We start from the raw sequence: 23,726 nt of genomic DNA, 5'->3' as shown, positions 1-23,726 counted from the left end.
AAAGGGTGGCCAGGCGGCCCGGTCCGGGATTTTTCTTGTTTCTTTTACACGCCTGGTGGGCGGTGCCACCCGATCACAAGGGCTGGCAAGGCTTTCGGAGCCTGGGGAGCGGACACCCGTATAAAGGGTAGCCAGGCGGCCCGGTCCGGGTTTTTTCTTCTTTCTTTCACACGCCTGGTGGGCGGTGCCACCCGATCACAAGGGCTGGCAAGGCTTTCGGAGCCAGAGGAGCGGACACCCGTATAGATGGTGGCCAGGCGGCCCGGTCCGGGTTTTTTCTTCTTTCTTTTACACGCCTGGTGGGCGGTGCCACCCAATCACAAGGGCTGGCAAGGCCTTCGGAGTATGGGGAGCGGACACCCGTATAAAGGGTGGCCAGTTGGCCCGGTCCGGGTTTTTTCTTCTTCCTTTCACACGCCTGGTGGGCGGTGCCACCCTATCACAAGGACTGGCAAGGCTTTCGGAGCCAGAGGAGCGGACACCCATACAAAGGGTGGCCAGGCGGCCCGGTCCGGGTTTTTTCTTCTTTCTTTCACACGCCTGGTGGGCGGTGCCACCAGATCACAAGGGCTGGCAAGGCTTTTGGAGCCTGGGGAGCGGACACCCGTATAAAGGGTGGCCAGGTGGCCTCTCCGGGTTTTTTCTTCTTTCTTTCATACGCCTGATGGGTGGTGACACCCGATCACAAGGGCTGGCAAGGCTTTCGGAGCCAGGGGAGCGGACACCCGTATAAAGGGTTTCCAGGCGGCCCGGACCGGGTTTTTTCTTCTTTCTTTTACACGCCTGGTGGGCTGTGCCACCCGATCACAAGGGCTGGCAAGGCTTTCGGAGCCAGGGGAGCGGACACCCGTATAAAGGGTTTTCAGGCGGCTCGGACCGGGTTTTTTCTTCTTTCTTTTACACGCCTGGTGGGCTGTGCCACCCGATCACAAGGGCTGGCAAGGCTTTTTGGAGCCAGAGGAGCGGACACCCGTATAAAGAGTGGCCAGGTGGCCCGGTCCAGGTTGTTTATTCTTTCTTTTACACGCCTGGTGGGCTGTGCCACCCTATCACAAGGGCTGGAAAGACTTTCGCAGCTAGAGGAGCGGACACCCGTTTAGATGGTGGCCAGGCGGCCCGGTCCGGGTTTATTCTTCTTTCTTATACACGCCCTGGTGGGCGGTGACACCCGATCACAAGGGCTGGCAAGGCTTTCTGAGCCTGAGGAGCGGAAACCCATATAAAGGGTGGCCAGGCGGCCCGGTCCGGGTCTTTTCTTCTTTCTTTTACACGCCTGGTGGGCGGTGCCACCCGATCACAAGGGCTGACAAGGCTTTCTGAGCCTGGGGAGCGGACACCCGTATAAAGGGTGGCCAGGCGGCCCGTTCCGGGTTTTTTCGTCTTTCTTTTACACACCTTGTTGGCGGTGCCACCCGATCACAAGGGCTGGCAAGGCTTTCTGAGCCAGAGGAGCGGACACCCATATAAAGGGTGGCCAGGCGGCCCGGTCCGGGTTTTTTCTTCTTTCTTTTACACGCCTGGTGGGCGGTGCCACCCGATCACAAGGGCTGGCAAGGCTTTCTGAGCCTGGGGAGTGGACACCCGTATAAAGGCTGGCCAGGCGGCCCGTTCCGGGTTTTTTCTTCTTTCTTTTACACACCTTGTTGGCGGTGCCACCCGATCACAAGGGCTGGCAAGGCTTTCTGAGCCTGGGGAGCGGACACCCGTATAAAGGGTGGCTAGGCGGCCCGTTCCGGGTTTTTTCTTCTTTCTTTTACATGCCTTGTTGGCGGTGCCACCCGATCACAAGGGCTGGCAAGGCTTTCGGAGCCTGGGGAGCGGACACCCGTATAAAGGGTGGCCAGGCGGCCCGGTCCGGGTTTTTTCTTATTCCTTTTACACGCCTGGTGGGCGGTGCCACCCGATCACAAGGGCTGGAAAGGCTTTCGGAGCCAGAGGAGCGGACACCCGTATAAAGGGTGGCCTGGCGGCCCGGTCCGGGTTTTTTTCTTCTTTCTTTCAATCGCCTGGTGAGCTATGCCACCCGATCACAAGGGCTGGCAAGGCTTTCTGAGCCTGAGGAGCGGACACCCGTATAAAGGGTGGCAAGGCGGCCCGGTCCGGGTTTTTTCTTCTTTCTTTTACACGCCTTGTGGGCGGTGCCACCCGATCACAAGGACTGGAAAGGCTTTCGGAGCCAGAGGAGCGGACACCCGTACAAAGGGTGGCCAGGCGGTCCGGTCCGGGTTTTTTCTTCTTTCTTTTAATCGCCTGGTGGGCGGTGCCACCCGATCACTAGGGCTGGCAAGGCATTTGGAGCCTGGGAAGCGGACACCCGTACAGATGGTTGCCAGGCGGCCCGGTCCGGATTTTTTCTTCTTTCTTTCACACGCCTGGTGGGCGGTGCCACCCGATCACAAGGACTGGCAAGGCTTTCGGAGCCAGAGGAGCGGACACCCCTACAAAGGGTGGACAGGCGGCCCGGTCCGGGTTTTTTCTTCTTTCTTTCACACGCCTGGTGGGCGGTGCCACACGATCACAAGGGCTGGAAAGGCTTTCGGAGCCTGGGGAGCGGACACCCGTATAAAGGGTGGCCAGGCGGCCCGGTCCGGGTTTTTTCTTCTTTTTTTCACACGCCTTTTGGGCGGTGCAACCCAATCACAAGGGCTGGCAAGGCTTTCGGAGCCAGAGGAGCGGACACCCCTACAAAGGGTGGCCAGGCGGCCCGGTCCGGGTTTTTTCTTCTTACTTTCACACGCCTGGTGGGCGGTGCCACCCAATCAAAAGGGCTGATAAGGCTTTCGGAGCCAGAGGAGCGGACACCCGTATAAAGGGTGGCCAGGCTGCCCGGTCCAGATTTTTTCTTCTTCCTTTCACACCCCTGGTGGGCGGTGCCACCAGATCACAAGGGCTGGCAAGGCTTTCTTAGCCTGGGGAGCGGACACCCTTTATACGGGTGGCCAGGCGGCCAGGTCCGGGTTTTTTCTTCTTTCTTTCACACTCCTGGTGGGCGGTGCCACCAGATCACAAGGGCTGGCAAGGCTTTTGGAGCCTGGGAAGCGGACACCCGTATAAAGGGTGGCCAGGCGGCCCGGTCCGGGTTTTTTCTTCTTTCTTTCACACGTCTGGTGGGTGGTGACACCCGATCACAAGGGCTGGCAAGGGTGTCGGAGCCAGGGGAGCGGACACCCGTATAAAGGGTGTCCAGGCGGCCCGGACCGGGTTTTTTCTTCTTTCTTTTACACGCCTGGTGGGCGGTGCCACCCGATCACAAGGTCTGGCAAGGTTTTCGGAGCCTGGGGAGCGGACACCCGTATAAAGGGTGGCCAGGCGGCTCGGTCCGGATTTTTTCTTCTTTCTTTTACACGCCTGGTGGGCGGTGCCACCCGATCACTAGGGCTGGCAAGGTTTTCTGAGCCTGAGGAAAGGACAGCCGTATGAAGGGTGGCCAGGCGGCCCGGTCCGGGTTTTTTCTTCTTTCTTTCACACCCCTGGAGGGCGGTGCCACCAGATCACAAGGGATGTCAAGGCTTTTGGTGCCTGGGGAGCGGACACCCTTTATACGGGTGGCCAGGCGGTCCGGTTCGGGTTTTTTCTTCTTTCTTTCATACGCCTGGTGGGCGGTGCAACCCAATCACGAGGGCTGGCAAGGCTTTCGGAGCCAGAGGAGCGGACACCCCTACAAAGGATGGCCAGGTGGCCCTTCCCGGGTTTTTTCTTCTTTCTTTCACACATCTGGTGGGTGGTGACACCCGATCACAAGGGCTGGCAAGGGTTTCGGAGCATGGGGAGCGGACACCCGTATAAAGGTTGGCCAGGCGGCCCGGTCCGGGTTTTTTCTTCTTTCTTTTACACGCCTGGTGGGCGGTGCCACCAGATCACAAGAGCTGTCAAGGCTTTTGGAGCCTGGGGAGTGGACCTGTTTAAGGACGCCAGTGCATTGCATGAATCTCTGCTTTCTCTAATCTCATTTGATGAGAACGATAAACAAAATACATGGTTCTCAAGCATCGCTAAATACAATAAAGGGTTTATGGAGGATGTTAAGATATGGCTTTCTGAAACGTGCTGAGAACTGGATCCACTATGCGAGCGTCGCTTCACGGAAATCTAATGAATCATATTTTAAAACAAAGGGAAACAGCCTTGAAATTCTTAATGCGGATTCAGAGACTTTTGTTCCACAGACGCTTACAAAAGGAAATGCAATCACTGGGAATGCAGAGCTTCAAGTAAAAACAGTGCAACAGAATATGGTAAATGGCCTTTATTTGTATAGCGTCCCGCCTAGGGACCCCAAAGCGCTTTACACATCCAGTCATCTACCCATTCACAGACACATTCACACACTGGTGGAGGCAAGCTACAGTTGTAGCCACAGCTGCCCTGGGGCGCACTGACAGAAGCGAGGCTGCCATAACGCGCCATCGGCAAGAAGGGCCGATGGCGCTCGTTTGAACAGGTCATAGAAGATAGACTGGCGATGCTGGCGACTGCCTGCAATATCCTGCACAGTACACCAAGGGGCAGCCCAATGAACTTGTTAAAAGCTGTCAACATATGTCTGAGTGCTGGATATGTAAAGGCAAAGACTCTGCTGTATGAGCACTTTGGGAACGGACATGTGATTGCATCTGCTTATTTGAACAAAGTTCACTCATGGCCACTGATTAGACCGGAAGATGGAAAACGTCTTCAGGCATATTGTTTGTTCTTACGTGGATGCTGCAATGCAATGGAAGAGATTAATGATCTCTCTGAATTAAATACACCTGCCAATATGCTTGCTGTGATTAGAAGACTGCCATATAAGTTAAAAGACAAATGGCGAACAGTAGCATGTGACATCTAGGAGAGGCAACATCACGGAGCTGCATTCATTGACATTGTTTCTTTCCTTGAGCGTCAAGTTAAAATTGCTACAGATCCCGTCTTTGGAAATCTATGTGATGTTCCAGCAACACATCTAGCAGCCAAGGGCAGCAATGGAGAGAAACGTTCTCAACATCTAAGAGCTAAAGGAAGTAGCTTCGTCACAACTGTCTCTGATGTTGAGAGACAGAATCAGACAGGGGATCAAGATCGTCACAGCACTGTGAAGGCTTGTTTTTTCTGCAAAGGCGGACACACACTGGAGTCATGTGCTCTGCTTGATAAGAAACCTCATAATGAGAAGATTTCGTTTCTTAAAAAGAACAGCATCTGTTTTGGCTGTTTGTGCACTGGGCACATAAGCAAAGAATGCAAAAAACGCCTTTCATGTAAAATCAAGTATACTCCATATCCACCACAAGGAGAAGAACAAAGCCAAACCTGATAATGAGGCAGATAACATTCCTGTTACAATCCAGACTAGTGGTCTTACTGGGGCCGGTGAACTAGACTGTAAGCTTGCCATCGTGCCAGTTAAAGTAAAATCAAAGAGAGGTCAAAGAATAGTGGAAACATATGCCTTTCTGGACCAAGGGAGTTCAGCATCCTTTTGTACAGTGGGTCTTATGGACAAGCTGAATGTTGCTGGGAGGAAGACAAGGATTCTCCTGCGCACCATGGGACAGGAGAAAGTGGTGGACAGTTTCATTGTACCTAAACTTGAAGTTGCTGGATTGGACAGTGACATGTACTGTGATATGCCTGACCTCTTCACCCAGCATAAAATGCCTGTAGATACTGGTAACATCTCAAATCAACAGGACCTGGATGACTGGCCACATTTGAAGCATGTTCATTTGCCAGAAATTAAGGCCAATGTGGAGCTTTTGATTTGCATGAATATGCCCAGAGCTCTAGAACCTTTGGAGGTCATCCGGAGTGTAGGTGATGGACCTTTTTCCATTAGGACTGTGCTTGGCTGGACAGTGAATGGGCCACTTTATCGAGAATGCTGTGGAAGGCCAGGATGTTTGGCAACAGTTACTGCCAGCAGAGTTTCTGCTGTCACACTGGACAAGCTATGGAAACAGCAGTTCAAGATGGACTTTCCTGAGAGCAGCGATGATGAACAGATGGGGCTGTCAAAGGAAGATTTGAAGTTCCTGGAATTGGCCAGCAAGACGGTGACTTTGAGGAATGGGCACTGCAGCATTGCCCTGCCACTGAAAGACCAAGACATAAGAATGCCTGACAACCGTGCAATTGCTGAGCAACGAGCCTTAGGTTTGAAGAAAAGGTTCATCAGAGATAAAGACTTTCACAAAGACTACACTGCCTTCATGACAGATCTCATATCTAAAGGATATGCAAAGAGAGTGCCAGTCGCAGAATTAGAGTGCAGTGATGGGAAGCTTTGGTATATCCCTCACCATGGGGTTTACCATCCTACCAAGGGGAAGATGCGGGTCGTCTTTGACTGTGCATCATCGTTCCAGGGTGTCTCTCTTAATGCGCAGCTCCTGAGTGGTCCTGACTTAACAAACGGTTTGGTTGGCGTACTGACGAGGTTCAGAAAAGAGCCTATTGTTTTGATGTCTGACATCGAGGCTATGTTTCACCAGGTGCATGTGCCAGAGGAAGATGCTGACCTTTTGTCAAGAGATTTATTCTAAATAACACTTCTTCAGCTTCGAATCAGAGAGGAGAAACACACACTGCAGTTAGTTACTTGCAAGCAAGGACAGTCACAGCACTCGCACAGAAGTGAGGGCTCTGAGACTCGCGCCCTGCCACTGCCCTGGTCTTTATTTATATACATCAGTGGGTACATTTGTTCATTACATTGGGATGTGGATTTGTATGTGTGTGTGTGTGTGTGTGTGTGTGTGTGTGTGTGTGTGTGTGTGTGTGTGCCCTCCTGCTGACCAAAGAGGGTCATAAAATAATAAAAGCAGGAGCAACATCCTTGGTCATAAAGAGGGTACGTTTATCCTATCATAAAACAATAAAAGAAGGTATGCCCTTTCCCATGCTCCCAGGATTTGGGTGTGAATGGAAACTTATATTATTAAAAGATTGTACTGACTACTAAGTACAATTTTCCATTGACACCTTTTGAGGTTTCTTTTGGTGGCACGGCGTGACTTCAATCAGAGCATGCAGGAGTACAGGATGGGTGTTCATTTGTTTGGGGCAACGTCCTCTCCAAGCTGTGCTAACTACGCCCTGCGGAAATGCAAAGGACAACAAAGCATATTTCAGCCAGCAGGTGATTGACACCATTCCATATAGTTTTTATGTGGATGACTGCCTTGCTTTAATATGCTTTGAAGAAGAAGCCATCAATCTTTACTCAGACCTCAGAGACATTTGCGCCAAGGGTGGTTTCCACTTAACAAAGTGGATCAGCAATAGCCGCAGCGTTCTGGAAGTTATACCTGAGGAGGAAAGAGCAAATGAAGTTAAGGACCTAGACCTGGATCGTGACCATTTACCTGTTGAGCAAGCATTGGGAGTGAGGTGGTGCCTGCAGTCAGACGCATTTAAGTTCTGCATATCCATCCCAAACAGACCATTGACTCGGAGAGGGATCCTATCCACAGTAAGCTCCTTCTATGACCCTCTGGGGTTCCTTGCTCCTGTTATCTTCACAGACAAGAGAATCCTTCAAGATCTGTGCCAGAGGGGATAGGATGGGATGATGCTATACCATCAGCAGTTGCTCAAGAGTGGAAAAGCTGAGTAGAAGAATTGCATCTGTTGAACAACATCAGCATTGGACGATGTTTAAAACCTTCTGATTTTGGACAGACGACCACTGCTCAGTTGCACCACTTTGTAGATGCGAGTGAGAAGGGCTATGGGGCTGTGTGGAGATACAGAATTTCTTTTATTGCTGCCATATAACTTGCATCATTATAATTGCATTAATAACATTTTTTATAGCATTATTCCATTTAGTAATATTTCTTACAGTATTGATATTGCATTAAAGTTGTTTATTGAGGATGTTCATTTAAGGATCCTTTTATTATGTTAACTTTTATTACAGGTACAGCCAGAAGTATTTCATACACATTGCATTTGTGCTCATTTAGAGTTGTTGCATTAGTCTACAGAGGGTCTCAAGCTCTGTCTGGCGCGAGTCCAGACAGTCTATTGTGAAAAGGACTAGAGCCTAGAAGGATAACTGCAATACATGCTTACAATACACATATAATCTAGGAATGTGTCAGGCCTGAGGCCTTAACTCATTTGGTGTCTCACTGCATTTTGTTCTACTTGGTAACAGATGACTGAAGTCAATGACCAGCCCTCAGAGACCTTGAAGGCTTAAGATTATTACCTTGTATAGAAGGTGTTGTAAAAATGAAGTTCTATGTCCAATTATAGTCATTAAAGATGTACAAGATGTACCATTGACTGTAAACAATGTATTTTTAATCTGTAATTGACGCCATGGGGGGTGGGGGGGTGGGGTACCAGAGGGTGGTCAGACATCGCGGGTGGTCTTGACTACTGTCCTGGGCCCACATATAAAACGGTAAGTTTATGGTTCAATAAGTGTTAGTCACGGAGCTGAAGAGCTCCCTCCCTAGTAAAGACGTTTACTAGGTGGTCCAAGGACCATACTCAGGTGGCGCTGCTGAGATTTGTGGCCTCAGGGATAGCTATGATCACAGGATCATTTTGAGATACACTTATTTGGGAGAAAAAGAGTAATACCGGATGCAGAGGTCTGAGGAGTTGACATATGATTTAAGAGACTCAAGCCAGCTGTGAGCTTGAGGGTAACAGTAAATTGAGTCTGAAGGAAAATCCAGGTTTACTGTGTTGAAGTAACTCTGATAATATTACTGCAGGTTATGAGAGATGATTAAAGTATTAAAGTAAAGTACACGACTGGACCTTCTAACGACACGTACTGGGTGCAAGGAATAGCCTGGCTATGTGGACAACGGGCATATTTCATACTGCCCCCAGGCTGGACAGGAACATGTGCTCCCACATTCCTGTCAGACCACACTTTCAGGATGACCGCAGTAAACACCACTTCTACGGCACGCCAGAAAAGAAGATCAACGTTCCCTAGACTTCAACCACATGACCCGATATGGGGAAGCGACGTAACCCAGGAATTCAAATTATGGACTACTGGACAGAAAGTACTCCATTCATTGCTTCCCTGGGTGGGAACCGGAAAAAACATGCTGAGGATTGAAACTCTGGACTACCGTTTTGGACTCTTTTTGAGCGCTTCGTGCAAGATCAACGAACAGCAGAATCAGGAAATCAATGGATCGCAGTGATGCAACATCGAGTAGCTCTGGACATGATACTAGCAGAGAAAGGGGGACTTTGCGTCCTCTTCAACAACACCTGCTGCACTTACATACCAGACAATGTACACCCATCAAACATGACTGATGCCCTGAATGCCTTGAAACAGATCCAGCAGGCCCAAAATCAGGACTATGTGAGTGATACAAGTGACTGGTTTTCTTGGCTTTCCACTGGCTCCTGGCTACCTCTAAAAGACTACTCATTGGAATTGGAACATTTTTACTTTTGTTTTGTGTTTTTATTTATTTATAATTTATATTTATATTTTATTTTGTAACATGTATCCTGCCATGTCTAAAACTCATGATTAACCACATCGTTTCCACTGTAGCTGCATACATAGCCGTGACAAATGATGATGATGATGACCCCGACCTGTTGGAACATAAAGACTTTGTGTGATTAATGATGATGTGACAGAAAATGTACAACAAGATGTTACATACTGATATCTCACTTAAGTTATACTCAAGTTATACGTGACAACAGGAGGGAATGTCAATGGAAAATTGTACTTAATAGTCAGTATAATCTTTTGATGTTATAAGTTTGCATATGGTAGAATACTGCATGATGACCTTTTGATGACTTACACTGTTGTCCACTACAAGACTTGTTTCTGTTTTATAAATTCTTTCTCACAGCGATAATAGCTGAACAAGCTATTATTATTTCACTCCTGCCAGGAAGAGGAGAGCTGGACACTTTTATCTGCACTCCCTAACAAGAAGCGGGGCCGCGTCCTTCTGAATCCCACAACACACACACATACACCTGAACCACTCTTATCTTCACTCCCTTCTTGTATCCCACAACACACACATGCACATACATACGCACTAACATTCCTCTGTCTATGAACAGACGTATTCATTATTGTATTACTTTTCTCGTGTATAAATAAAGACAAGTGCAAGAACAGAACGCACATCACAGGGCTCCCACTCTGGTGTGAGCGTTCTGTGATCGCCCTTGCACGTAAAAACTGCAGCGTGTGTGTCTCCACTCTCTGACTCTCAGCTGAAGAAGTGTCTTTTAGAATAAATCTCTTGACAGGAACATACATCTGTAAAGTGACTGTGGAGATTCCATCTTTAACTGTGTCTGAAGGAAACGGGACCATCATCATAGTCAGAGAGAAGACGATGAACGCGTGCATCACTGTGAACATGCAAAGTGTAGCTCATGGCCTCGTTCATGTTTCAGCTGCTGGAAGTGAAAGCATGTCTGCCCAGAGAGGAGACCAAGAAGAAGAAGAAGGAACAAGTGAGAGAAGAAAAGTGGAAACACGGCTGTAGAAACTTTACAAACTTGTTCAGCGTTTTTGGTTTTGTTTTAAATTTATCTGATGATTCCAAAAACACTGCTGATTAAAAATGACTGATTGACGTTTGACTGATTGTCTCATTTAATGAATAAATTAATACTTATCATAATAAACTCCTCTGGGTTACCATAGTAACATGACCAGCAAAGATGCTTTGGCATGCAGACTGGAGCAGCCAGGGATCAAACCAGCGACCTTTCTGTTGTCAGGTGACCTGCTCCACCTCCTGAGCCCCACTTCTCATGACAAATGACTCACTTTTCCCTTTCTGTTATTCTCACTGACACTTGAGGATTCATCATGTTTGATCAGAGGTTTTCTTATCACGTCTCTGTTCTGTGTTAGGCACAGATTACACAACACTGACACAATGTTGGGGACTCTGTGTAAACAGTGTTTCTGTGATGACTGCAGCTCACTGTCCTGATCATTCCCTCTGTTACCGTCCTCCCTGTTAAACATGTGCTCTTTGCTGTGTGTGATGTTAGCATGACCTTTGCTCCAGTTTATCACCGGGTCCTATCATGCTCTGCAGCTCTGTGGGTCAAACTGAAAACACTTTCTAGGTGTTGTTTCCTGAGCTACTGCTTATTCTGCAGCCACAGGATGTGCCAAGGCTCAGGGAGGGGCAGCCATGTGGCCAGTTCGGGTGAGAGAAAGAAGACATAAAAGACGTCCTGTGGCTGACCTTTGAACTGGTGTGACATGCAGCTATGCAGGTTAGCATCATGCTGGTCCACTCTCCCAGCCAGCTGTTGGCGGTAATGCACCACCAGCTGCCAATAAAATGACAAAGAAGAACAAGCTATGTGGGTGTGTGAGTTGATAGGTTACTATCTTGGGAGCTTGCGGCTTGCCGAGTGGATGAGTAAAAGAAGATCGCTTTGTCAAAAATACTTATGAAGTTATAAAGAGTGGAAATCTGAAGAGCTGTTATTAAATCAAACATAAGAACTTCAACCAAAGCTGTCCGCCCAAGAATAAATGAACTGAGGTATGAGCGAGCTACACGGCTGATAACACAGTCTGTGACAGCACAACAGCACACGAGTGTTCACTGTGAGGACGGTGGATTTTAGGAGAACACAAAAAGACTTTCACTGACTGGAAAATGATAAAGAGTGAATGGAAGCTGCAGCAGAAACACCTTTTAGTTTGGAAGAGAAACAATGTAACACTTTTACATGGAAACAAACAATGTGAAGTGCAACAATTTGCCTTAAATAAAAAGAAATTAAATCCTTACTAAAACTCTAAACATTTGAACCATTTGATACTGAAACATAAAATTAAATAAACTCAATAAATAATCAAAATGAATTCAAACTGATCAGCAACATTAACTCAGGAGCACAATATATGAAACACTTTAACCTACAAAACAAAAATGAATAAAACAGTTTGTGCTGATTTGTTTCTTTGATCAAAATAACAAAGTCAGCATTAATGGCTCCGATGAGCACGTGTGCAGTGCACAGCTTTTCAAAGCAGGTTTGAAGCAGGATCCTGCAGCTCTCAGCTCCTGCTCAGTGTTTAGCTGGGACCTGGACTTGGTCTGCAGCAACAGCAGAGAAGCCAGTCTCACAAAGATGAGACTAAAGGAAGAAGAACGCCCACAGCCTTCTGCCCTCAGAGTGGATACTGCTTCTCTGCACTCAGCCAGAATCCACTCAGTGTCTGTGATGTGAACTGCAGTCTCAGTGTGGAGTCAGACGTCAATGAACTGGTTCTCCTCTGCAAAGCTGGAACCAGTTGGAGCTGGTGATTTGAAAGGATCTCTCACCCACTCATGCTGGGAACTGTTTTCATGGAAGTACTTTCATGGAAGTATCCCATCAGTGATGAAATATGCTGCTTGATATATGGAGTCACTGAGGTGGCATCATCGTCAGTAGTGTCAACAAATTCATGCAGGTTCTCCAATGAATCTGTGTTTCCTTCATCGAGTCTCCTGCTCCACACTGCAAGCTTTCCAGTGACAGAGCTGATCTTGTGACCTGAGGGAGGTTTTTATCTTTCCCTTGAAGCTGTAGATTTAATTCATTTCCAAATATGTCACTCAGGTAGGCCAGTTTTGCCAGGAAGCTCATCACTAACTTTTTTTGTGACTTCATACTTGTGCTCCTGCTCCAAAAACATCTTATCTGCTCTCTGAAATCAAAAACTCGGGACAAGACTTTTCCTGGTGACAGCCGCCTGGCTTCACTGTGAAACAGCACAGCTTGATGTTCAGCTCCATCTCCTCACAGACAGCAGAGACACTCTTGTTTTTAGTGGTCTGGTCTTTATAAAACCGACTACACCAATAATTTCAGTCATAACCTCACTGAATTCAGAGGAAAGCTGCTCTCAGTGTGAAAACACTCCACCGGAGGGCGCTGTTAAGTCCTTGTTGTAATACAGTTACTGTGTGCAGTTATACTTCATACATAATCTGCACTTATTTCCATCAGACATGCTGTCAGTAAATGATTGGTTTCTATTGATTCTACTTCCTGTTGACTAGTTTGATGACAGTGAAACAATCACAGCTGATTGTGTGATGATGTAAACTGTCACTGTTACATTCAGTGTGTGTGACATAATGTTAGTGCAGGGCTGATAACAGCCTGGTTCTGTTAGAAACACATGAACGTGTCCATAGATCAGTGTGTGTTTAACATGAGAGCTTCAGCCCTGCTGATGTGTTCAATAAAGACATGTAAGAAAACTGATGAGACTCTGAAATAACTCTTTATATTTATAATGTAACTCTGCATCAAAAGAACAACAAAGGATCCGAGACAGGTTTATGTGAACAAAGACGATTCTGATGTTTCTGTGTTTCTAACAGTTTGACATTATTAGTAAACAGACTGCAGTGAACAGGATTTATAAAGAGCTTATATATAAAGATATGAGAGCTGTTTGACAAGTTTATCACTGTGTGTTTGGACCTGATCAGTCCAGCTGTTTACTTGAAATATGTTCATTTACCTGTTCTGTTATATTTATGTTCTTGTCTCTGTTGAAAAACACATTTTAATGTCCCTCAGATTTTTCTCCCAGATGAATAAATATAAAAGTGACACAAACTGACTGCAGCTGCTTTTTGTCCTTTCTGTCAAAAACCTTCATGTGACTCATGAGAGACACGTTTCAGCTGTTTGTGACAGATCAGAGGCCAACAAGTCATTTATAACACTTTCCATCATTGTTTAGCACAAACACATGTTGACACAGCAGCGGGGACGCAGTGAGAGTCAGAGCGAGGAGATAAAAACTCCTGTTTGACCACAGCCTCAGTTTGTTCCTGCAGTTCAAACACTTCCTGTTGTTGACTGGGTGGAGTCAGGAAGCCAGCGAGGCCCTGCAGGACTGAGACTGCAGACTGGGACGTGCTCTGTGATGGAGATCAACAGCATCACTGACTGTTTCTGTGAGGACACCATCATCCCAGCAGGGCTGTTTCCCAACAACAAGCCCTGGACCATCAGAGACCTGAAGCTGCTGCTGAATGAAAGAAGAGGATCTTCAGGTCTGGAACAAGGACGAGCTGAGAGTGTTAATAACGTTACTAATGTTCAGCTACACTTTACTAGGTCACATCTGTGACACACGTCACTTAAATAAAGAAGGAAATATTGGCTCTGTTTTATCTGCTGGGCCCAAAAGTGACTCCCTGTATTTAAACTGCTATGAATAACTTGTTGGTCTATAATATGTGAAACATGTGTTCTCCATCATGAAAGATATCAGGTCATCTTGAGCCACAAAAACATTCCTATCATGAGGTAGAAGCTGGAATCAGTTTGTTGCAGACGTTTATATATCCGATATTTATCCAGTTAAAAGTTGAAATTCAAAAATGTCTTTTCAAGAGTCGTCTGTCCAAGAGGAGCAGAAACTGCAACAAATATAACAACAGTTATTTAAGGCTGTTTTAAATGGCCACAAAGGAGCAGATTGGTTATAATGCAGCTGCTTCAGAGGAATAAAGATGAGACACTGTTTTTATTTCATGTGTAACACCTTTCAATAATGTGTTGACTAAAGTCTATTGACCAGTATAAGTAAAGACATCACACACACACAAACACATGGAAACACTGAAACCTGTTTTTGGTGCAGCAGCGGTCCCAGCTGCTCGCCTTTATCTAGACTGGGTCGGCTGCTTATCTCAATATAATCAATGTTTAAAGTTTTGTTCTCAGTGTTTCTGTGTTGCTTCGTATAGGATCTCCCAGCATCATCACTGTGCTGTCCAATCATTGTGTGCTAGGTTACCCTTATAGTGCAATGTGTGTTTGCACAAAGAGAAGCATGTGTGTCAAATATAAATAAGCACAGAACAGAAAAAGCTGCGAGTTTCTTCTATTTAGAGTCAAGTTAGTGTTTTGTGTCTTTGTTTGAGGCCTAATGTCAAGCAGAGGTGTGTGTAACTGGACTGGTCTGTTATATGTGTGAAATGTGTGCTTCTCTTCAGCATCATCTTTGTCACTGCTGATTCCTTTGTGTCATCATTTGTTGAGAAGAGAGAACAGTTATAACGGAGGAGCAAAAGGAAGCCCTGAAATCTGCATCCAACAAGGAAGTGTTGGCTCACCAGTGATCCCAGCAGAGGCCACTGGTTTGGCTCCAGTTGTTATAGATTCAATGATGTTGTTCCTACAGATACATGTTAGCATCTTTATTGTAGTAAAGTCTTGTAATGTGAAGATAGAAACAAGGCAGCAAACAGCTCCATGATCTGATCTTAATGATGTTGTTTTTATTTCTGTCTTTCAGAACTGGATTGGAAACTATCAAAGGTCTAAAAACAGCCTCAACCCTCCCAAAGAGCAAACTTTACACACGTCATCTTTCAGCTACAATCTTTGTTGCAGGGATCTTCTGCCAAACAAGGCTGAGAGAAGATTTCTTACAGCTGTCATGTTGATGCTGTTTCAATCTTTGGGCAAACACACTCATATATTAGGGCTGATATCAGGGCTGCACAAGTTCTTTGTGTTTGTGATCATGAATAATAGAAGTGTGCCTGTTGAAGATCATGTTTGCTACATTATTATATGTCCTGTTATTGTTCTGTATTATATTCAGCTTTCAGCATCCTTTCCCAGCCCCCTGTTACACCATCCATACAAAGCCAATCTGACTGTGAGCCAATGTGTTTGATAGTTTGTGTTAGATCAATAGATTTGACAGACTTGGTTCATCCAGAGGGAAACAGTCCAAATTCAGATCTAATGAAATGATGGAGGCTGTTTCCTACCACGGTGCTAATGTGTGACTAACAAGGCTCATGGTCTCCAGCAGACAAGCGCCTGGAATGAGGTGAGCTGAGTGTTGCTCTGGTGGGTCTATGCTCACCAGGGGCGGATCTAGAAGGGTGGCATGGGGTGGCAAGTGCCACTCTAAAATGATCCCTTGCCACCCCAGTTTTGCATATGACAGTGTTGTTTATTAAAATAAGATAGCATTAACAGTTTGAGCATTACCACGTGACTGGTTCATGAAGTGGTTCGAACTTTGCCGCGAGCTATGACAGCGATAAAAACCCCTCAGACTTCATTCAAAAATGTGGGTGTTTGATGGAGAGTTGCGGTTAGTGAGAGTTTGGAGACAGTTTGGAGGTTTATGAGAGTGAGGAGAGAAAGTCAGGAGAGAATGGAGCCAGCTAAGAAGAGGAGGATGTCCTCCCCTGTGTGGGAACATTTTGATTTTATTCCTCCCAACAAGGTAAGTAAATTTCTACAGAAGATGCATTTTCATAATACTGATGGTGCAATACAATTTATGTTAAGCGGCTTTACTTTTGTACAAGTTGAAGTGTTTGCTATGTGCCAGGGAGCTGGGATATAACAACAACACCTCATCCATGCTTAGGCACTACAGAGCTTTGCATGAGAATAAGGGGAACACCGATTGTGGAGCAAGACCAACATCAAATGCCATGATAATATAGCATGCAGTAATGTTACTAAATGATATAACAATATTATACAGCTGTAATAAGTTACGTGTGTGATATTTATATTTGTGCTTTGTCTTTATTGTCTTTCCTCAGGAGAACAATCTCAAATAGATGAAGACCTGGTTAGCATGGTGATTGAGGACTCCCAGCCATTTAGCATTGTGGAGGACAAAGGATTTAAAACATTTGTTAAATCATTAAATCCTAGCTATGTTCTCCCCACTAAAAAGGCCATAAAAGCAGTGAAAATTTAGTTTTTACAGAATAAAATGTGGGCAGGACTGAGGCCTCAGTGTTTAGCTGTCCATACCTCAACGTTACAAAAGCACAACCACTGTCCATACCCCAACCACACCTCACAGTAAATGATCATTTTCTGTGCTGCCAGTATAAATATACACAGTATGCTGCCATCACTACATTATACATGTTTTACACACTCCTTTTGTTGTTGACATTTACAGGCTGTGTGCAAAAGGCCACACTCGTCAAATTCATGCCAACTAATATTTTTACGTCCAGTAGGTGTCCTACTAGAGCAAATGAAGCTTCAAGAAGCTTTGCGCTGGGCTGAACCAATTAGATGAAAAGCTTCAGTGCTTCATGAAGCTTCATCTGCCCATCACTACCAGTAAGGAAAACTAATGCAAATGTGTGTGTGAAATCTAGGGATAAAAGTGGTACAAATAAGTGTCTGTAAGATCTTACTCACCTTTCTTGCCTGTGTCCTCTTCAAGGTGTTTGGGCAAATGTTTCCCCGGGGGTCCAGACACCATTTAAAGTTTCCGGGAGAGACAATTGGTAAAGAGAGTGTGGTGAATCTTTTTGTGCTTGGGTTTCTGGGTTTTTATAATATTGGGTTTGGTGTAACATTAAAGTGTGAAATATTTATTAATATGAAAATGTTAAATGTATTTATGTATTTATTTATTTTAATTGATATATTGTATACTGTGGTGGAAGGTTGGGATTTAAGAATTTACCTGAGAGTGGAATAATGGTTAAGTCTGTGACAGCTGAACATATTTAAGGCTGCCAATTGTCATTAGAGTGTGGATTTTGTGCTGTGAAGAAGCTCGACAAGTTAATTGTTGTAAGGAGAGCTGTATAGCAAATCAATACTTTTGTTCCACTACACTTGCCTTGGTCCATCTCACTGTGTTTCCAGCCGCTAAGGACCGCCCTGTTACAGGATGGCAGAGAGAGGCCAGGGCCACGTTCAAACCTGAACACGCTGCACAGTGTTTTGTTCCATTTGTTAGGGATGAATGAAATGCTTCCTTGAAAGGATGTGTGCAGTCACCAGTGGGCGTGGAAGCATGTGCGCCCTCATTTGGTGGGTGTTGGCGACTGTCAAGCCTTTGAGTTGCCAAGCAGCTGAATAGGGGAATAATGTTGACACGCCCGTTCAAAACGTAAGTCAAAGTTCCAGATTAAAAACTTCTTTATTTGTTATCAAATCCTTAAAATCCAGAAAAACAGTGATCAAAATAAACATTCTAAGCTTGAGCGGTCAGCAAAAGTCGACTTCTCCCATCACCCACTCATTCACAAAAATTCCCTCGGGACGTGAACAGGTGATATAGCAATCACTATTGCTATTACCGACACCACGTGACCCAAAGCTACGCCTATCCACAACAGTGGGTGTGCAAGAAAAGTCATCCTGTCACACAGCAATGCCTACATAAATCACACCACTCTGCTTAAATAATAATAATAATGTTTAGTGAAGCAGGTGAAGCAAAGGGCTGCTTTTAATAGGCTGGGAGACCCAGGTGTGCTGCTTTAGCTGGTGAGCCAGCTAAAGCAGCTGTGCTCCTGTGTTCACTTGTGTGTGTGCGTCTATGGTCACATCTAATGTGTACCTACAGACAAATACAAACACAAACACCTGGCATTGCACAAGAGTCTCTACTGGAGCAACCTGCAGATGTCAGAGATGTGATTAGAGGGTAAAGTGGACTAGTGAGTGCATCTATGTTGTTGTTGTCTGCTGGGGGACAGCATCAGCTCCAGAGATGGATCAGGATCTGTCTTATTTCTCTTTATTACACATAATCTATGGAAACGTGTGGTTTGATTACTTTGCATGTGTGGATTTGATGGGTTGGTGCCACATCTGGTGAGATTTTCACGTCAACAGCACCTTCTGAAATATATTTCTTTAGAAAATTGGTGACACTGGTGACATTCGTCCAATAGCCGCTCTATTTAAACCCCATAACCACACTAGGTAGCAACCTCACCACTACATGGCCACAGAGATTTCCACAGTCTGCACCTGTGTGGAACAGGAACATGACACAGAAATGTATTACAAAGATCTAGTCTGGTTAAATATTACAGTTTATCTTTCAGGTTCATTTCTTGGATGATTTTGTAAGAAACAAACTGCTTGAATGGCGACTAAATGAGTTGGAGGAACGATTTGAAGGTAAATTATTATTACTTGGTGGCTTTTTTGCAGCAACTGTGACACTTAGTAGTAGAACTGACACACAAAACAACAACTACACTAACTATATAGTCTGCAACACACCCAGTGAGCTTGATTTGAAAACCTTTTCTGTCTTACTGACATCACTGAGTTAATCAAACTCACTCACAAGCTGGCAACACTCGGCCTGCACCCTCCACCCTCTCTGACTGGCTACACTCGGCCTGCACCCTCCACCCTCTGTGACTGGCTACACTCAACCTGCACCCTCCACCATCTGTGACTGGCTACACTCGGCCTGCACCCTCCACCATCTGTGACTGGCTACACTCAACCTGCACCCTCCACCCTCTGTGACTGGCTACACTCAACCTGCACCCTCCACCATCTGTGACTGGCTACACTCAACCTGCACCCTCCACCCTCTGTGACTGGCTACACTCAACCTGCACCCTCCACCATCTGTGACTGGCTAAACTCAACCTGCACCCTCCACCATCTGTGACTGGCTACACTCAACCTGCACCCTCCACCCTCTGTGACTGGCTACACTCAACCTGCACCCTCCACCATCTGTGACTGGCTACACTCAACCTGCACCCTCCACCCTCTGTGACTGGCTACACTCAACCTGCACCCTCCACCATCTGTGACTGGCTACACTCAACCTGCACCCTCCACCATCTGTGACTGGCTACACTCAACCTGCACCCTCCACCCTCTGTGACTGGCTACACTCAACCTGCACCCTCTACCATCTGTGACTGGCTACACTCAACCTGCACCCTCCACCCTCTGTGACTGGCTACACTCAACCTGCACCCTCCACCCTCTTTGACTGGCTACACTCAACCTGCACCCTCCACCCTCTGTGACTGGCTACACTCGGCCTGCACCCTCCACCCTCTGTGACTGGCTACAGGACTTTTTGACTGGCAGACAAACACTGGCGTCACATCAGCACTGCTGTCAGTGAGGCTAACGACAGCTGTTAGCATCATTTCAGTGTTTCAGTCATAAAAACACTTCCTGTCACTGTGGTGGTTACAGTGACATCATGCAGTTTGTGCTTTGACCTCCAGAGGGTGACAAATCAGCACAGACAGAGAGCTCCATTCAAACTTTGCTGCCATCAGTAATAATTCTTCAAATATAATCATCAGTGTTTGAGCAGTTATGATATCAGGGACAATCTAGACATGTGTGACAATACCGAACATGTCACATGACACACCTTAAACATCATGTGATCCACTCTCAGTCTGCACTTTCATTCATGACTTCAACAGGTTGAAATGAGCTTTGAAGAAACATTCAGAGAAATAAATCTTTCATGGATTCATGTGAGCAGCAGATGAACTTTGTACCAACAACATCTTCAATAACAGAGTCTGAATGAAGCTCAGGTGTTGATGCTGCTCACTGATTGGACGGTTGGTTTCAGCTCTGCTCTCAGTCTTTACTGCACAGGTGAAGGTAGAAAGTGTGACTGGATCTATAGACTGGAAACAGAGAAACATGCTGAACATTTGAAGCTTTGTTCATGTTACAAATACAGCAGAGCTGATCTGGGATCAGTGTGTTCACACCTGCAGCTACAACACAGTTTCAGTTTCAGTTTTATTTGTCATATGCAAGTTAGCACAGGGTCAACATTGCAATGAAATGTGTTTGACGAGCAGCAGTCACTCAGCAGCATGGTACAGTAGGAGAAAATATAATAAAATATAATAAAATAAAATAAAATAAAATAATAAAAAAAATAGAAAAATAGTAAGGAGCAAAATATTAGAGAGACGTAGTAAAAGAGAAAAGATGACTAAATATATATGTATCTATAAATATAAATATATGTACACTAGTGATTAAATAAGAAAATCTTGAAAAGAAATATGACGGGAGGGGGGGGGGGCAGATGGGATATTGCACAGGAATGAGCAGCAGAAAATTACAGTATTGCAGTTTTTAAATATAAATATTGTGGAGGTAAACACAGACGACACGAGAGCTCTCGATTGACACTGCTCGTTTATTACTTATCACCACACAACTGAACACTTTTCCCTCCAAAACACAGCAACAACACTTCCTGTGAACTGGGTGTGAGTGGAGCCCTCCAGTGGTCCACCACACATGCCCCCCCCGAACACCCAGTAGGGTCATCCCCTAGTCCAGAACCCTCGCTTTAATTAAACGTCCAGAACGGCTGAACCGGGGAGGTGGAGAGCTGGCGGAGGAGAAACGAGCCTGAGGGCCAGGCTGGCATGGGCGGTCAGGAAAAACTGAAGATAGCTCGGGCCCCACCAGGTGGGGGGCGCTCCCAGAGGAAGAAGCAGGATTGTCCGGTCCAGTGGAAGGCGGGCGGCCACGGCGGGGGGCCTGAGCCGGCACCACCTGATCATCCAGAAGCACATGTGCTGGTTTAAGTCTGTCAATAGAAACAGCCTCCTGTCGACCCCCAAAATCCAAAAGGAAATACTTCCGGCCCGGTTGAATAACCCTAAAGGGGCCGTCATACAGTGGACGCAGCGGAGGCCTATGAGCGTCATGCCTGACAAAAACAAACTGCGAGGAGTCCAACGACCTTGGAACAAAGGTGTCGGGCACACAATGGTGCACTGGGCCAGGAAGAGAAAACGAGTCTCTTGGGGGACGGAGAGACAGCACAGATGGAGCGAAGCACGGGGGTGGGCTCTCAGGCAAGAATTCCCCGGGGACCCGGAGGGGCTGACCGAGGACCAGTTCAGCTAGGGAAACCCCAAGGTCTTCTTTAACCGCGCAGCGCAACCCCAGTAAAACCCATGGAAGGCGGTCAACCCAGTTGCCATCTGTGAGAGAAGCACGGAACGCGGCCTTAAGCGACCGGTGGAAACGTTCGCACATCCCGTTGGCCTGCGGGTGGTACGCAGTGGTTCGGTGGACCTTGACCCCCAGGCCGTCAGCCATGGCAGACCAAAGCTCGGAAACGAACTGGGGGCCCCTGTTTGAGGTGATGTCGGCAGGGGGACCGAAACGCGAAACCCACGTTGACAAAAATGCCCTGGCCACAGCTGCTGCTGTAGTGGACGCCAGAGGCACTGCCTCGGGCCAGCGGGTTGTGCGGTCCACTACAGTCAAAAGGTGCGTGAAACCTTGTGACTGCGGCAGAGGACCAACCAGATCTACGTGCACATGATCAAAACGCCTCCCTGGAACGCGGAAGGATTCGAGGGGCGCCTGTGTGTGCCTATGGATCTTAGCACGTTGGCATGGGATGCACGCGGCTGCCCACTCTTTCACTGATTTACGAAGGCCCGGCCAAACAAACCTAGAGCTGACCAGCTTGACTGAGGCCCGGACGCCTGGATGAGAGAGGGCGTGTACGGAGTCGAAAATGCGACGACGCCACGAAAGGGGGACTACAGGGCGTGGACGGCTGGTGGAAACATCGCAAAACAGGCTGGGCCCGCCGTTCCACACGGGTCTGTCCTCCAATACAAGGCCCGTTTGCGCAGACCGAAGGGCAAGGACGTCCGGGTCGGCCTGTTGGTCAGCGGCCATAGCCTCGAAGTCTATGCCAACATAAACGGGAGAGACCAGCACACGGGATAGACAGTCAGCCACGCAGTTGGACTTACCAGCCACGTGCTGAATGTCAGTTGTGAACTTGGAAATGGCTGCCAACTGGCGCTGCTGGCGCCCGCTCCACGGATCAGAGACCTTGGACATCGCGAATGTCAAAGGTTTATGATCAACGTATGCGGTGAAGCTCCGACCCTCGAGAAAAAAACGAAAATGCCGTGTCGCGAGGTGCAGGGCCAGCAACTCCCTGTCAAAAACGCTATATTTGCGCTCACTGTCCCTAAGCGTGCGACTAAAAAAAGTGAGCGGTTGCCAGACACCGGAGACCCGCTGTTCTAACACTGCGCCCACCGCCACGTCCGACGCGTCGGAGGTCAACGCAATCTCCGCTGACGGAAACGGGTGGGCCAGCAGGGCGGCGTTTGCCAGCGCGGTCTTGGCCCCAGAAAATGCCTGGATGCGTTCAGGGAGCCAATCAATCGGGTCCTTAGCTGTTTTACCCTTCAAGGCAGCATAGAGAGGCTGTAGCAGGTGCGCAGCTCTGGGGAGAAAGCGGTTGTAGAAATTGACCATCCCCAAGAACTCCTGCAGCGCTTTAACGGACACAGGACGTGGAAAAGCCGAAACGGCCCGGACCTTGTCTGGCAACGGAACCGCACTGTCAGCGGAAATGCGGTGGCCCAAGAAATCCAGAACCGGCAAGCCGAACTGGCACTTGGGGGGGTTGACGATCAGGCCGTGTGCCGCCAAGCGCTGGAAAACCTGATGCAGATGGGACACGTGCTGACTCTCAGAGCAGCTGGCCACCAATGTATCGTCAAGGTACACGAAAACGAAGGGCAGCCCGCGCAAAACAGAGTCCATCAACCGCTGAAAAGTCTGGGCGGCACCTTTCAGGCCGAACGGCATGCGCAAAAATTCAAACAGGCCGAAAGGGGTAATAACGGCAGTTTTGGGGACGTCTTCGGCGCGCACGGGAACCTGGTGATACCCCCGCACCAAGTCAATTTTAGAAAAAATCGAGGTGCCGGCGAGGTGGGCGGAAAAATCCTGGATGTGGGGAATGGGGTAACGGTCGTTCTCCGTGACATTATTCAAACGGCGAAAATCCCCACACGGCTGCCACCGACCGTCTGACTTGGGCACCATGTGTAGCGGAGAAGCCCAGGCACTATTCGAGCGCTGCACTATGCCGAGGCGCTCCATTGCGGCAAACTCTTCCCGAGCGACGGAGAGTTTCGCGGGGTCGA

Source organism: Neolamprologus brichardi, chromosome 14 (assembly GCF_056152115.1).
Source record: "Neolamprologus brichardi isolate AB-2024 chromosome 14, ASM5615211v1, whole genome shotgun sequence".
NCBI lineage: Eukaryota > Metazoa > Chordata > Actinopteri > Cichliformes > Cichlidae > Neolamprologus > Neolamprologus brichardi.
This window is presented reverse-complemented; position numbering follows the sequence as displayed.